We start from the raw sequence: 16,058 nt of genomic DNA on the forward strand, positions 1-16,058 counted from the left end.
GTGTAGCTGCAAACAGTGAGTGAAAAAGGGGAGTGTCCTATCTGGTAGGTAGGGAGGGTGGAGAAACAGATTGTAAGGTGTGCATGAATCTACGGAAGTTGGAAGTGCGTAGGGTGTGGAGAACGGGGACGGGATGGTCTCTCGTACTTACAGACCGAGCGTTGTACAGAACCAGGCCCCTCCCTCTTGTACTCCATCAAGTAATAGCCTGTATGTAGCAGCGCTATAAAACTATTTCGATTAATGCGATTAAAGGCAAAATGCTTTGTGATCGGATCTGTTTATGTATCGATTAATGTGAGTAAAGGCAGATTGACTTATGTATTGTATGAATACATTTCAATTGCTATTTTCTGATTTGTCTTAGGCCCATTGCCTAAATGCCTCGCCATTTGAACTGTTATGTATACATTTCCATTGCTATTTTTCACTATTTTCTGATTTGTCTTAGGCCCATTACCTAATTGCCTTTACGTTTGAATTGTTATGTAGGCATTTCTATTGCTATTTTTTTATTTGTCTTAGGCCCATTGCCTATTTGCTTTGCCATTTGAATTGTCTGTATTATGTATGTGTACATTTCTACTGCTATTTTCTGCTGTTTTCATACACGAATGAAAAGCTGGTTTGTCTTAGGCCCCTTGCCTAATTGCCTTTCCATTTGACTCCTTATATGTATTATTCACGAGTACATTTCTATTGCTATTTTTGCAACCTTATGATTGTCTTAGGCCCATTGCCTAATTTGAGCTGTTGTATAGGTACATTTGGATTATTATTTTGTGTACACCTGTAAGAGTTTATTGCCCCGGGGTAACATTGCTGTATGTTGTACATTGTGTATACTCTGTTCGAGTCGTTGCGGAGCGCTACGCAGCGAGCCTAACAGAGTCTTGGAGTAGTTACTCCCCCACCCCGAGTCCAGCCTTGCCCAATTGACCGACTTTTCATCGCCCCTTTATTTTGGGGTGTGGAGGATGTCGGGAATTTTCGAACTGATCACTCGAAAATCCCGCCATTTAACTCCACCAACGTTACGTTAAATTGGAGGGAAGGTTGGGAGAACTCGCGGGCGTCGAGTCGAATGACTATGGTTTGATACGAGACTGTTTTAGAACCTAGAGAGCAACCGCCTGGTAGGGAAGGAGCGGAGGTTAAATAAATCGAGCATTTGTAATTTATGATTCAGGAATTTAATGTCATTTTATTGTACCATGACAAAAATATCCTATGTATAAATTTAGATTCAGAAAAACGCGGGAAACAAAGTTGTTGTCAGGGCTGCGGAGCTCAGCTCGGTCTCTTTTGTCCAACATCCTCAGCAGAAGTAAGTCCTATTAATTGTACTCTCTCTCTCTCCCCTATAGTACCCAGGTCGGTTTCCCTATAGGTTTTACAAGTGTTTTGTAAGATTTGTATCCATGTATATTTAGTTGATCCTCGTGATTGGGGATCAGTGCTATCCTTTAGATTACGTGAGAAAGTCTTGGTATGCCGTTTAAAGAGGCAACCTATTGAAATATTAATTCATTTTACTTAATTTGAGTCCGGTGTGGACTTAGTTTTTTAGCAACGCATGAGGTTATTTAGTCACGTGTTTCTTTAGTATGTTGAGTAAATGTTTGATTATGTATTTCCCTCGCCTTAAATAATTATTTTTGTAATGAAAATGACAAATTCGAAGATAATTTGTATTTTTCCTAACCATACAAACCTTAGCTATTTACAGAGGGTTTACCTTTTAGCGCAGCTGAAATGGCGAGCCATTAGAATTTAACGAGGGTGTATTACCCCCGCGCTAGTTAGCGGGGGGGTATTGGAGTGGTAGCTAGCTACCCCTCCCCCCCCCTCACACACAGATGAATGCTCACTTTCACTTAGAGGTAGGACTTGTCTTGGGGGACAGGGCTGGCGGGCAAATATGTGTAAATAGCTAAGGTTTGTATGGTTAGGAAAAATACAAATTATCTTCGAATTTGTCATTTGTTCCGTAACCAAAATACAAACCACGCTATTTACAGAGGGTGACTTACCCCTTAGGTAGGGTGGAAAGTCCCCAGCCATACTGGCTTTGGCTTTACCCGGGGACTCAGAATCCGAGTGAGTCGCACTCGAGAAAAGGAGTCCCTGCACCTCACAAGTTCCTTGCTCTGCAAGGAACCACGTGGCCTACGTAAGCTTGTGTGTGAAGGAAGAAGTGTGACCCGTCCTAGGCAGTTGACCTGGAGTTCCAGAAGGAATTCTGGGTTAAGACGTTCAAAATACCACCTCGTCAGGATATGGGGGACGCGACAGTATTGACTCAATACTCGGAACACAAGGAAGCATGGTTTACCTGCAGAGGTTCGAGGTCAGCTATGCAGAGACCAGGATGCTGCTTCCCCGTAGAGGGGATGATGAAAAAAGAAATAAGAGCCAGACATACTTCCTTCGTTCATGCAGACTACAACCTGATAACAATGTCCTCAACCTTCTGCTACCTGTCCAAAAAGGAGCCTGAGGTTAGACCAGCTGTTGTGTAGCCACCACAGAGCGATAGAAAACGTATCGAGACTCCTGTGGGTCACGCCCTGCAGGAAGCGGGCTGCGAAGGTCATTAGACGCTTCCAGACTCCAGCTTGTAGCACCTGCGTCACAGAGTAGTATTACTCGAAGGCGAGGGACGTTGCGATGTATCCAACATCGTGCTGTAGAGCGACGTGACGGGGGAGGGTCTGGAGACAGGTCGAGATGAATGTCCTTGAGTCCGGGCTGAAGAGGTATACTGGTGACTCTCCCCCGTGTCCTCCTTGTGCTCCCAAATCGGCTGCAACTGAGGACAAACTGCAGCTGTTCCCAGCGCTAACCTCTCGATTCCTTTACTAGCAAGAAAGAGAAGGTCTTGGGACATCAGATACAGAATGGACACTCGAAATCTTGAATGAATTGGACCGAAGGTCCGGGACCCCCAGATTCTGAGTCTAGCCAACAACTCAGGAGCGAACCTGAATGTTGCCTTCCCCTCTTCCTTAGAAAGGGGGGAGTCGTAAGAGACCAAGAAGATTGCTTACACACTGGCCGTGGCCAGAGTGAGCAGGAGACCCAAGGCGGAATACAATCCGAGGCCTGTCGTAAAGGGTCTTGAGAAGATCTCTTAAAGGACTAAAAGTCCGAGCCATGCTCCAAGTTGGAGGTCTTCCTCCGACTAGGGCAGGGACGATCGTAGCTTCGCATGAGCGAGGATAGATCCAGCGGGCAGGAAAAAGTTATTCCTTTAAGCCTGAAGGTCAGGGAAAGGCTGAGCGACAGGCTTCATTGCCGAGAGCGGAAAGGAGTTTCCTCCCGCCGAAAGGCAATAAGACCGTTATTGCTGGAGAAGAGGCCTCAAGGGAAGAGGTATATCTCCCACGGCACCAACCACCTTAGACTCTTCACTTTGCCTGGAAGACCCCTGTGGATGACTATCGCAGATGACGCGACCTCCGTACCGCGACTGTAGCGGGTTGTCTCTTCTTGAGGAGGAGGCGTAGTGTCTCCAGGCATGAAGCCGAAGCGACGCCCCGGTTCGGGAGAGATGTCGCAGTGTGGTTGCTTGAGTAGTCTGCGCCGTGGGAGAAGCTCTCCCGGGAGTTCCGTCAGGGGAAGCAGAGGGTCCAGAAACCGTTCTGCGCATAGTCCCAGTGGAGCTCTCCCATTGAAAGGTTGACAGACAACCTGGTCTTGTTGAGACCCATTGTCCACAGACAAAAAGGAGGGAAGACGCAGGCGTCGAAGTTGTCCCACCATCACCGGAATGCATCTTGCCAGAGTCTCGGGGTCTGAGACTGGGGGGAAGAACCGCGGAAGCTTGAGGTTCCAAGTTGTCGTGATCAGGTCCCCCAGACCAGTACTTGCTGGTTACCCAAGGTCAAAGACCCCCAGGTACACTCTCTCTACGAGGCTCTGCTCGGATAGTCGGAGAGAACATTTCCCTGCCTGGAATGAGAGAGCCGATGGTGGTATTGAGAGAATCTCAATCATCCCGGTACCTCTACTGCAAGATGTGAAGGTGTGAAAATGCGTCCCCTGCTGGTTAGAATACGCCAGAATCATGAAGTCGACGCGCACGGGGCGACTTGGCAGGAGCTGTAGGATCTGTAGAGGGGCCAGACTAAGGCCCCTAAGCCTGCCTGAATGATGGAGAGGTATCCTTCAGGTCTTGACCATAGGCCTGGACTGGAACATGCCCCCCCCCCCTTTCCTTTGACGAGTCCGAGAACAGCATCAAGAATGTGGGGAAAGGACGAGAATATCCACTACCATCAAGAGGCTCCATAGGTCAACACCCATTGCAGGTCTAATAGTTCCGCTGGTCCCATAGGGGCCAGGAAGTCCGGTTAAACATTGCCTGAAGCCACCGGAACTTGGACCGCCCCACATGGAACTTATCCTGAGGCGACCGTTCGGACTATAGACGGGTCAATGAGGAAAGGAGAACTAGGAAACGTTCCAAGGTAGGGCTGAAAGCTCTGCTTGACTGAGAACAGGTACTGCGACTCTCCTCAGTCTTGCCACAGTCAACTGAAAGGAAGGCTCGGAGGATGTGGTAACAGAATCTGGCGTCCCCAGGTGGTCACCCATCCAAGTACCGACCAGAACCGACGTTGCTTAACCTCGCTGGACGGACGAGAAGCGGGGTTTCCAACGTGGTAAGGCCGTTGACTCAATATCATGGCCAGATACTCCAGATGTTGAGGCAGAGGAAGAGAAGGCTCCAAGCAAAATACCATGAGCCCACACTCATGGTAAGCATCCAGAAGCTTGTCCCGGCGCTGAAGAAGGTCGAACCCGAGCCTACCGGAGTTGACCAGCCCTCCAAACAGCAGAGGAGGCGGAAGCCTGCACCTGAGCGGCCAAGAGGAAGGCAGGGAGAGTTCTTTGGGAAAACAAACCTGCTATGCCATGGCGGGATAGCCACACTGCATCATAAGCAGGAATACTTGCAGTCTAGGCTGAATTCGACGAGCTCCCAGGAAGATGGATGGAATGGAAACTGAAAGTACCCGTCCTTCCGATCCAGGGTTTAAGGAGTCCTGTCGCCTCGTTACCAGTCTGATCGATTCTGCTGGTCTACGCTGGCCGAAGTTTGTTCGACAAACTTGATCAGGGCTGAGAGGTCGACTACGGACATCCCCTCTCAGATCCTTCCTTACAAGAAAGGATCGACTGAAGAGGCCGGGGATGAAGCCGTCGATGATCCTAAGGAAGATCTTCGCCTAAGGTATGGATCATTCTGCCCAACCGGGCAACTCTTGCTGACGCTATGGCATAGAAGTTCAGAGACACTGAATTCGCTGACAGAGACGGCAGGCGCGATATCCTTGGCTGATCACAGAGATTGTGCGGGAATGGGCATCGGGAAGCTGTCATTCGGATGAGTAACCTTAAGCATCTTCCCAGCGAAAAACCTGCAATCCTAGAGTTCGTGAACTCTGCCGCTCCTTTTAGGACTATGCCCCCCCCGGGGAACCTCCCGTGCCATCTGTTCCTGACAGGAGGAAACTGCAATTGGACACCTTGTCCCAGTTGTCGTAGCCGATAACTTAGGCCGACGTGGTTGAAAGAAAAGGGCGCTGAAGCCCTGCAGAGTCTGGAAGAAAGCGCCTTGGAGGAGTGAAAACGGAAGTCGATTTCCTCCGCACAGCCGCTGTCTAAGTCTCTGTCCTTGGGCACAAACAAACTCTTCTCAAGGATGGAAGGGTGTCTGAGGTCGTCGACCTCCACAGATGAGACACCCGAAGGAAGCCCTCAGTCAGCGCGTCCAGATGGTACAACATCGAGCTTGTCCGCAAGTTAGATACTTAATGACGAAAGGCCAAGGTGCCTGAGCTCGAGAGGAGGAAAGTACCCATGATCTTCCTGTAGCTTCCTTGAACCAAACCTCGGGCCGTAACCGAGGAGGGAAAGGACCTGGTAAGCTCCCAGAGGAAGGGGTAAGCAGTCACCCCTTGTCCGATGGAGAAATCTCGAACGGAAAGCCCCCCCGCCAAAAATCCTTCCAGGGAATGACGGGGAAGGGCTAACCCAGGTTCAGGAAAGAGGAGTGTTGCTCAGATCTCCCTTAAGTTTCTCCTATTCTTGCAAGTGCCATGCTCTGCGTTTACGGGGTGAGGCCGTGTTCTGGAAATACGCTCCAGAAGAACTCGCCAGGCTGGCCATGCTGCGAAAACCCCATTGGGAATCGTGGTCGCAATCGTCCTGGAGCTCGCGCGACGGTAATTCAAAGATTTGCGCGTGGGCGAACGTGGAATCGCCCATGCGCGGTAACGCAGGAACGCAAACGAAGGTGAGGGAAGGAGCGCAGAAGGAGGGCGAGCGTGGTAGGAAGGGCGAGAGCTGGTGGTCGGCGAGCGATAACCCATAGACGAGCAATGGATACTGCAAGAAATAAGCCGACGTTTGTGCGAAGAAACACTGTAGGTTCGAGCGACGGAACACCGTCGGTTCGCGCGACGGTGCCGACGGTTCGCGCGACGGAACACCATCCGTCCGCGCGATGGAAAACCGTTGGTTCGCGCTCGGGCGAACATTGGAGAGCATGGGCGCGGACGCGCATGAGCGTAGACGTGCAGGCACATGGGCGTGTGGGCGCGCAGGCGAATGATCGCGCGGGCGCACAGGCAAGCGGTCGCGCGGGCGCGCAGGCGAACGGTCGCGCAGGCGCGCAGGCGAACGGTCGCGCGGGCGCGCAGGCGAACGGTCGCGCGGGCGCGCAGGCGAATGGTCGCGCGGGCGAGCGGTCGCGCGGGTGGGCAGGTGAATGACCGCGAGTCCGAGGCGGCGAACGCAAGCGTTAGCGCGATGGCGAGGAAATGCGCTGCCGCGTGGGCGAGGAAGACCGCTGGCGATATGGATCAACAGGCCATCGGTGGTGAGCTGGTGAGCGCTAACGCGCAGGTTGGCGATGGCGCGTTGTGGCATGCCGACGCGATGGTCGAGCAGCATGCGCAGGTGAGCGATCGTGCGTTGGCGAGCAGCATGCGAAGGTGAGTGATCGCGAGCAGCATGCGCAGGTAGGCGATCGCGCGATGGTGATCAGCATGCGCAGGGTCGCGTGATGGTGATCAGCATGCCAGGGTCGCGTGATGGCGATCAGCATGCGCAGGTGGGCGGTCGCGCGATGGCGAGCAGCATCCGTAGGTGGGCGATCGCGCGATGGCGAGCAGCATCCGCAGTTGAGGGTCGCGCGATGGCGAGCAACATCCGCAAGGTAGGCGATCGCGCGATGGTGATCAGCATGCGCAGGGTCGCGCGATGGTGATCAGCATGCGCAGGGTCGCGCGATGGCGATCAGCATCCGCAGGTGGGCGGTCGCGCGATGGCGATCAGCATCCGCAGGTGGGCGGTCGCGCGATGGCGATCAGCATCCGCAGGTGGGCGGTCGCGCGATGGCGATCAGCATCCGCAGGTGGGCGGTCGCGCGATGGCGATCCGCATCCGCAGGTGGGCGGTCGCGCGATGGCGAGCAGCATCCGCAGGTGGGCGGTCGCGCGATGGCGAGCAGCATCCGCAGTTGAGGGTCGCGCGATGGCGAGCAGCATCCGCAGGTAGGTGATCGCGCGATGGTGAGCAGCATGCGCAGGTGAGCTAGTAGCTGGCAAACCATGTTCCTTCAGAAGTGTTGGAGAACGTTGGCGTGCCGGCTGTAACACACGCGGTGGCGAGCTGATGATCGCTGGCGAGCTGATGATCGCTGGCGAGCTGATGATCGCTGGCGAGCTGATGATCGCTGACGAGCAGAAGGCAACGCGTGGAAGCCTGCGCATAGAAGAAGAGTCCTTGACCCCGACCTGAACCGAAGTTCTAGATCGCGAGGGCGAACGTGGGCGCACAGGGCGCATAACAGGAACCAACAGGAACAGCAGGGATGATCATCATGAGAGCGCTGACGAACAGGAGAGCGCTGATGAGCAGGAGAGTGCCTGTGCGCTAACACTGAGCAGGAGCAGGAGAGAACACAGCAGAAGGGCGCGCAGGGGAACCCTGACACGCAAGGGAAGAACCCCCGTGGGAGGCAACCCTTTGCCCCGAAGGGATCGTTGTCCGCCGGGAGACTGATGTCCGTCAGAAGACCGCTGTCCGTCGGGAAGACCGTTGCCCATCGGAAGACGAGATCAGACTGCTGTCCATCTGCACCAAGGCGGAAGATCAAGAAAAAGGAGTTGTAGGCTGCAAACGGAGATTCAAAAAGGCGCCTCAAGCACCCTTATAGGGAGATGAGAGGCCCTTACGACGAGGCAGACGGTGGGCCTTACGGCGAGGGAGGCCAACAGCAACAGCAACAGAAGAATCCTCCGAAGAGGAGTCTCTATGAGTGTACTCTCTCGCGAACGAAAGAGAAACACTTCGTAGAAGAGACTGGTCAGCCAGTGACCTAAAAGGAGCAATCCTCCGAAGAGGAGCTCCTGCAGTTGCCCAGCCCCTTGAGCGAAACTGCAGGTGTGATCGCTCAGCACCAAGAGCATAGTCGCACGAAAAAAAGGCAAGAAAAGAACCCCCCAAAAGGGGAAAAACTCAAGCCTGGACAGGAAAAACTTCCCTCGGAAGGAAAGTTACCCACCCAAGGAGGCAAGCCTCCTGAGAGTTCTAAAATGAACTGGAGAGCTGTCCGTCGTCACGGGAGTACTTCCAGTAGAAGGAGACACGCCCCTGACGAAAATACAAGGGGGAAGGCAGCAACAGCCGAATCCCCAGGACTCAACAAGACAGCTCACACCGTTGCCATATTACAGAAACGAACTAGATCGGTAACTGTAAAAAAATAAAACAAATAACATTAGTACACATTCATTCCCCCGGGAAGGCTCCGAAGAGGAATCCCGAGGGAAAGGAAACAAGAATTACACAACAGGCACGTGCCCTCACAACCACTTACACTCACGGAAGGAGAGCTGTAACCAAAACAGAATTATAACAATTATAATTATGTAACTATGTAATTATGTAATTTAAAAATGAATGAACACTAAAGAAAGAACGAAAACCCCGAAAGGTATCGTTCTACAAGCTGAAAAAAAACAAAAAAAACAACTACAATTAGATTCATAAACTAACTGAGACAAACGTACGGCGTAGCAACCCCCCCACACGGAAAGGAAGCTACAAGGGCGTAGTAACACGTAGTAAAAGGGTGAACGACCCCATGAGAGAGAGAGAGAGAGAAAGACATAAGTCAAACTCGATCGCCACCCATAAAATAACGCCGTGGTGGCCTAACTGCCGAGGACTCCACGTAGATATCGTACACTACACACACAACTCTGAAAAGGAAACTTACTGATTTCTATACTCAAATATGTATACAAACATGAAAACATGTTTACATATATATTGAGTAAATGAAAAGTAAGCGATTAAGTAAAGACAAAACAAACAATGGCTGCCAAGAGAGGACCAAGACAGAGACGTCTGTCACAGTCCGAGCCAAAAGTGAAAGTGAGCATTCATCTGTGTGTGAGGGGGGGGAGGGGTAGCTAGCTACCACTCCCCTACTCCCCCGCTAACTAGCTCGGGGGTAATACACCCTCGTTAAATTCTAATGGCTCGCCATTTCAGCTGCGCTAAAAGGTAAACCCTCTGTAAATAGCGTGGTTTGTATTTCGGTTACGGAACAATTGGGTATTATTACAGTTTCATCTATTATGGGAAATCTATTATAATAATATATTTCCCGAGTAAAGCAAGTCTTTTGTAGTATTTCTGTAAAATATTATGTCACAAATGCCTAGTTCTTTATATATCGACGATCAAACTCACGCTACTCATGTCTTCCTCCCAGATTTTTTCTAAGTCTGTTGTTATTGTTGACTGTGTCTTGTATTTGCTTAAATGAGCCCTGTAACCACTATAATCCGCAGACAAAATAGTCCACTATGAAGTCTTACACGTTTGGCCAATCACAGCGCCTGTCCACTATGACGTCATACATGTTTGGCCAATCACAGCGCGACAATACAACAGCGCGACAATACATTTTCTTACCCAGCCATTTCATTTCGTTCTTAGACATGGAGACCATAGAAAGCACGTCATCTCATGTTGCACAAGAAGTTGAAATTCCATCTTCTTGTCCTGACTGTTTCCTAACTCACAATGAATTTGTTGAAAAACTAGTGTATTTGTGCCAGAGACACAATTTAATTTTACAAAATAAAAATTGTCCTGCATGCCAAGGAACCTTCGCAACAGCTTCACGTTTTCCTCAAAGCAGCAACACATCTTTATGAACCAACAGTTTAAGGTAAGCTTCATTAATTTATAGAGTATATTATAATGGTGATAGTATAACGATGTATACAGCAGTACCATCACTTTGGATTTGGTTTGATGGATGTGTTAGGTAGTGGCTGTAAGGGGGGGGGGGGGGTCGCAGGGGCTAGGCCTAGGTAGGGGTACAGGGCCCTAGGTTAGCTGGTTGTATTAGGTTCGGTAGTGTCCCGAAAATCACTGTGGCCTTAAGGGGGGGTCGCAGCCCCCCCCCCCCGGTAGGCCTAGGTAGGGATACAGGGCCCCTATGCTAGGTTAGGTGGGTTTATTAGGTTCAGTAGTGCCCTGAAAATCACTGTGGCCTTAAGGGGGGGGTCGAAGGGGGGGTCGCAGGGGGGGCGTAGCCCCCCCCCCCCCCCCCCCGGTAGGACTAGATAGGGGTATAGAGGGAGGGGTGGTGGAAGGATAAGTATTCATTTATTGCAAATATCATTTGATGCCCCCCCCCACCCAAAAACCCCGGTTCCCACCTGGTGTCCCCCATAATTGTTGGGATGAAGTAGGGTCTTTCTGCATTCTGGAACAACTTGTTGTTTTAACTCCAATTACATAGTAAATCTCTAAATCGGATGGTTTGCGGTCAAAATAAACGTTAAATTCGTTGGAACTACACTATTTCTGATGCAACAAATACATTTTCATTCCAGTTTCCCCATAATGGATGAAACTGTAAATTTACCTAAAATTGTTAAAGTGTAGCTGTATTTTGTTGATTCCTGGAAGGTTTTGGGAGTCTTACCTCTTCAAGGTCTTGCTATCCGCCTTTAACATCGGGCCAAGAACGTTATTATCTGTCGAAGTGAAAATCACGACAACCACCATCATCATAATAATAATAATAATAATAATGATAATAATAATAATAACCACTAAGGATGCTTTGTTCTTACTCATCATAGGAGTGAAGGCTATTGTAACACATCCGCCACTCTCCCTTCAATAGAACTCACAGAGGACATCGTGTTCTTTCTTATGGTCTACCATAGACTTTCAAGTTTCAGGAACAGGGTATATGTCAAGTATTATATCCTAAAGCATAACTTAATGTGTGATTTAACGTACTGTCAGATATGAATTACTATACAATATTTAAGCTAGACCACTTTCTACAACCTATTTCTTGGCTACGGTTGTTTAATTTCAGAATCAAGCACAATCAATACTCTAACCTTCAAACATCTAGTGTATAGCCATCAGAAGAAAATTTTAAACATTTAAAATATTATGAATATAGCCAATGGACTTACGATGCTGAAAGTGCAAAGTTATAGTAGTAGTAGTAGTAGAATGTTGTGAATCTACTACTCTAATAACTGCATCTCTTTTAGTTGAAGAAGTGAGACTAAATTTACTAGTAAGAACTAAAGAAAGCAATAGGAATTACAGATGCAAATGGAATTGAAAGAAAACAGAAGAAAATAAAAGCAGAAATGACCAAACTAAGGTTTGTAAATAGTAATGGCAGGCGAGATTACATAAACTTAACCCAAAGGAAGCAGTAATAGTTATGTAAAATAAGGTCTAATATGATCGATTAAAAAGAAAATGATACAAAACAGGAATGAAAAATGCAGTGAGGCAGCATATGTTTAGCTCTAATGAACTGAGAAAATTTCATCATCATCATCATTACCTCATACGCCTATTGGTGCAAAGGGCCTCAGTTAGATTTTGGTTGTCGTCTTTATCTTGTGAGTTGTGCCTTTAATTCATTACTATTATTACTTGCTAAATTACATCCCTATTTGGAAAAGCAGAATGCTATGAGCCCGAAGTCTCCAACAAGGAAAATAGCCCAGTGAGGAAAGGAAATAAGGAAACTACAAGAAAAAGTAATTAACAATTAATATGAAATACTTTAAGAACAGTAACTACATTAGAATAAATATTTTATGTAGAAACTATAAAAAAGACAAGAAGAGCAATTACATAGAAGTGTGTGCCCGAATGTACCCTCAAGCAAGAGAACTCTACCCGATGACAGTGAAAGACCATGGTGCAGAGCTATGGCACCACCCAAGACCAGAGAACAACGGTTTGGTTTTGGAGTGTCCTTCTAAAAGAGCTGCTACCATAGCTAAGGGTCTCTTCTGCCTTAACCAAGAGGAACGTAGCCACTGAACAATTACAGTGCATTAGTTAACCCCTTTGGTGAAGAAGAAATGTTTGGTAATCTCATTGTTGTCAGGTGTATGAGGACAGAGGAGAATCTGTAAAGAATAGGCCAGACCATTCAGTGTGTGTAGCAAACGGGAAATGAGCCGTAACCAAAGAGAAGGATCCAATATAGTACTCTCTGGCCAAAGGACCCCACAACTCTCTAGCGGTAGTACCTCTCCATTCATCATCTCCCACGTCACGTCATAGTTCGATTAAGATAGGCCTACAGAGGTGTATATAAATCTACGGGATATAATTTAAGTGACTACATTTTATTTAAAAGAACAAAGTCTAAAAAAAACAAATCAAAGAGCGATTTCATTGACTAAAAACGTTAGCAACATTAAACAGAAGAAGAATCTTTCAAAAATTTTTCATGATCATCAGTTTACAAACTTCACGTTGAGTTGACATCATCTTCAGTGTTCATCAAACAATCAGTCATGAAGGACGCACGAGGAGACTCGGAAATTGCCATAACAGTAGACGTAAGTTAGAAATCATGTCTCAGTGAATTCCCTTTTTTACATAGAAATAAAAAAATGGTAATTTACATATATTGCTGTATTTGCGCAAATTTTTTTTGTTATTTTAAAAATTAACAGGGTTATACAGGTTGCCAATTAATTGGGTATTGTACCAACGATTGCTCTTAATCGAAAGTGCTTTGACCTTAACTTCCAGATGTTCTTCAACTTCGTATAATGTTTAAAAAGTTAGGCTCTTCGATATAAGATGCTACTCTTCATTGTTTTACGCTTAAGTTAAATATATTTAAAAACTTTATTCGTAGGCCCAATTTAGAACGAACTGATAGCCTATTCTCTTTTCCCGTTTGAGATGTTTGAAATTGAGAAATATTTCAAACCATATGCACATTTCTCTGTTATAGTATTGCGATTTATGTTAACCAAGTGTCAGTTCTAAGTAGATTAGACATTAATTTGATATTTAACAATATTATTCATCAGGAAACCAACCTTAGGTCTACAAATCAAAATGTCTAGTACAATATAATTACGAAGTTCAATACGGAAAGACTAGGCCTATGCGGCGGGAAGCCACAACTCCAACCAATTTAAGCTTAAAGGATATTTTAAGATTATGATTTAATCATTTGACTTTATTACATAGAAATAATTGGAAAGTGTTAAAAAAAAAAACTCAAGGAAAAGAATGGTGGTTAGATCGGCTATCACAGGCTGATCAGGTACCAGGGAGAAGGAACAGAATAGTTGAGTTATTCGTTCTAATGTATGTAGGCCTACACACACAGATATATATATATATATATATATATATATATATATATATATATATATATATATATATATATATATATATATATATATATATATATATATATATATATATATATATATATATATATATATTGTCTTGTTCTTAGGTTGAGCAATTAACCCATTTTCCCTTTTCACAAATCACAGGCTCCAGATCCCAGAGAGAGAGAGAGAGAGAGAGAGAGAGCATCTATTGTCTTGTTCTTAGGTTGAGCAATTAACCCATTTTCCCTTTTCACAAATCACAGGCTCCAGATCCCAGAGAGAGAGAGAGAGAGAGAGAGAGAGAGAGAGAGAGAGAGAGAGAGAGAGAGAGAGAGAGAGAGAGAGAGAGCATCTACTGTCTTGTTCTTAGGTTGAGCAATTAATCCATTTTCCCTTTTCCCTTTTCACAAATCACAGGCTCCTGATCCCGGAAAAGGAAACCTTGAGGCGTCCGGTCGTTCGCTCCAGATTGCCCGGAGCATTGAGGACAAGAACAGGAATCCGGTTAGTAGCTTCCAATAAGATTTATTTTATAATAAACATAATGATAGCATTGTAGGGTTCACGATCTCAGCTAAATCATGTTGATATCTATCAAGTATAGACTGAAATACTCATTAATTACTTTAGGGTAGAAGAGACGTTAGCTATGGTGAGCAGCTCTTCTAGGAGGACACCCCAAAGTCAAACTATTGTTCTGTAGTCTAGGTTGTGCCATAGCCTCTGCACCATGGTCTTCCACTGTCCCGGTTAGAATTCTCTTGCTTGAGGGTACACTCGGGCATAGTCTGTTTCCTTTTTTCTTTGCGCTATTTTACTGTTTGAGTCTAATTGGGTTTGTAGCATCCTACTTTTCAAACAAGGTTTGTAGCTTATTATTATTATTATTAGCATTTGAAATAGACAGCGAAATAAATTTCCTGTCTTAACTTAAAAAAAAAATATTGAAGGTTTCTAATCACATAAAAGGCATACGAAAATGCAAATGACATAGAAAATAGAGAGAGAGAGAGAGAGAGAGAGAGAGAGAGAGAGAGAGAGAGAGAGAGAGAGAGAGAGAGAGAGAGAGAGAGAGAGTTTATGTAAAAAAATCCACTTAGACGTTTAGGCTCACGTCACCAGATTTCTTTATTAATTTCATGTCACACTATCACCTCCATCCTTAACTTACCCGTGACAAATTATTATAGATATGTCGGGGTGCCTGTAATTGGAAAAGACATATCCACCTGTTTTGTCACAACGGGCACAATTACGGTTTGACTAATAATAATTATAATAATAGTAATAAAGTACGTAAGTCACACAATAGTAGTAGTTGCATGTCACTGCTAATAAGATTATTGTCTTCTTTTTTTCAGATCATAATGATAATACTTCTAATGCAGTTTGTCTTCTTCGTGCTATTTCATCTACTTCTATTGCAGTTTTTCCTTCGGGTATTTGATTTCAAAGATACACGAAGAGAGTTTAATCAACACCATCCACCCCTATAAAAGAAAACTCTTCTAGGCCATGTACGGTTTAGGCTTAGTAATTTCGAGTCTAAACTTTTGTATTTTTTTTTTCGGTCTAAATTTTTCCTGGAATACACCCAGCGACTGTAAGGAGCATTTATTTGAATAGCATTGTAGGCTGTGTCTCGTGACACAACTTTTATTAAAGGTACTAAATGTTTCTTTTGCTTCATACTTAATTTAGTTTTGTATTCAAATTGTCATTTCGAGGGAAAGCATTTATTTGATTTTATCAACATTTCTTTAAATCTAATGCTGATGTTTTTCAAGTCATTTTTTTTTTCTTATTTTCTGAACTACTGTTAGGATAATTATTCCCATATTGTTAAGTGATGACATTTTTAAATATTTCAGAACCTAAGTTTTTTTTTTCAGAATTAGGAAAATGTGTCTGTTTAACATAAAAGAAATAAACCATTGATTCTATTAAAGGCGATCTTATTTCACCACCTACTTTTCTTTCAGAATAAATAACTTTTCGCTGCTTCGTATCTTTGTGTTTATGTATATGTAATGTTAACGCCTTTCACCCTTTTCAGACACCTTAACCAACCTACCCAGTCAGCCTAATTTAACTTAACCTACACCACAATCCAGATCATAATCTGAATAACTCTACCCGATCAGTCTATATAACTTACCCAAACAGCATAACGTATCACTATTACTAGCTTAGATACAACCCTAGTTGGAAAGGCAAAATCCTATAAGCTCAAGGACTCCAACTGGGAAAATAGCCCCGCGAAGAAAGGAAAGGAAATAAGAAAACCGAAGGAATAGTGTGCTAGAGTGTACCCTCAAGCGAGAGAAC

The 16,058-nt window shown here is 45.8% G+C and overlaps 1 long non-coding RNA gene and 1 pseudogene across 1 annotated transcript; one reads left to right on the forward strand and one right to left on the reverse strand.

The window, feature by feature from the left end:
- Positions 1 to 4,562: 4,562 nt before the first annotated feature.
- LOC137651390 (5S ribosomal RNA) lies at positions 4,563 to 4,681 on the reverse strand (annotated as a pseudogene).
- An 8,159-nt stretch (positions 4,682 to 12,840) lies between these two features.
- Positions 12,841 to 15,627, forward strand: LOC137650508 (uncharacterized). Its single transcript, XR_011045972.1, has 3 exons — positions 12,841 to 12,932; positions 14,148 to 14,234; positions 15,092 to 15,627. It is a non-coding gene; the product is annotated as an uncharacterized lncRNA (long non-coding RNA).
- The last annotated feature ends 431 nt before the right edge of the window (positions 15,628 to 16,058 follow it).

Source organism: Palaemon carinicauda, chromosome 12, assembly GCF_036898095.1.
Source record: "Palaemon carinicauda isolate YSFRI2023 chromosome 12, ASM3689809v2, whole genome shotgun sequence".
Taxonomy (NCBI): Eukaryota; Metazoa; Arthropoda; class Malacostraca; order Decapoda; family Palaemonidae; genus Palaemon; species Palaemon carinicauda.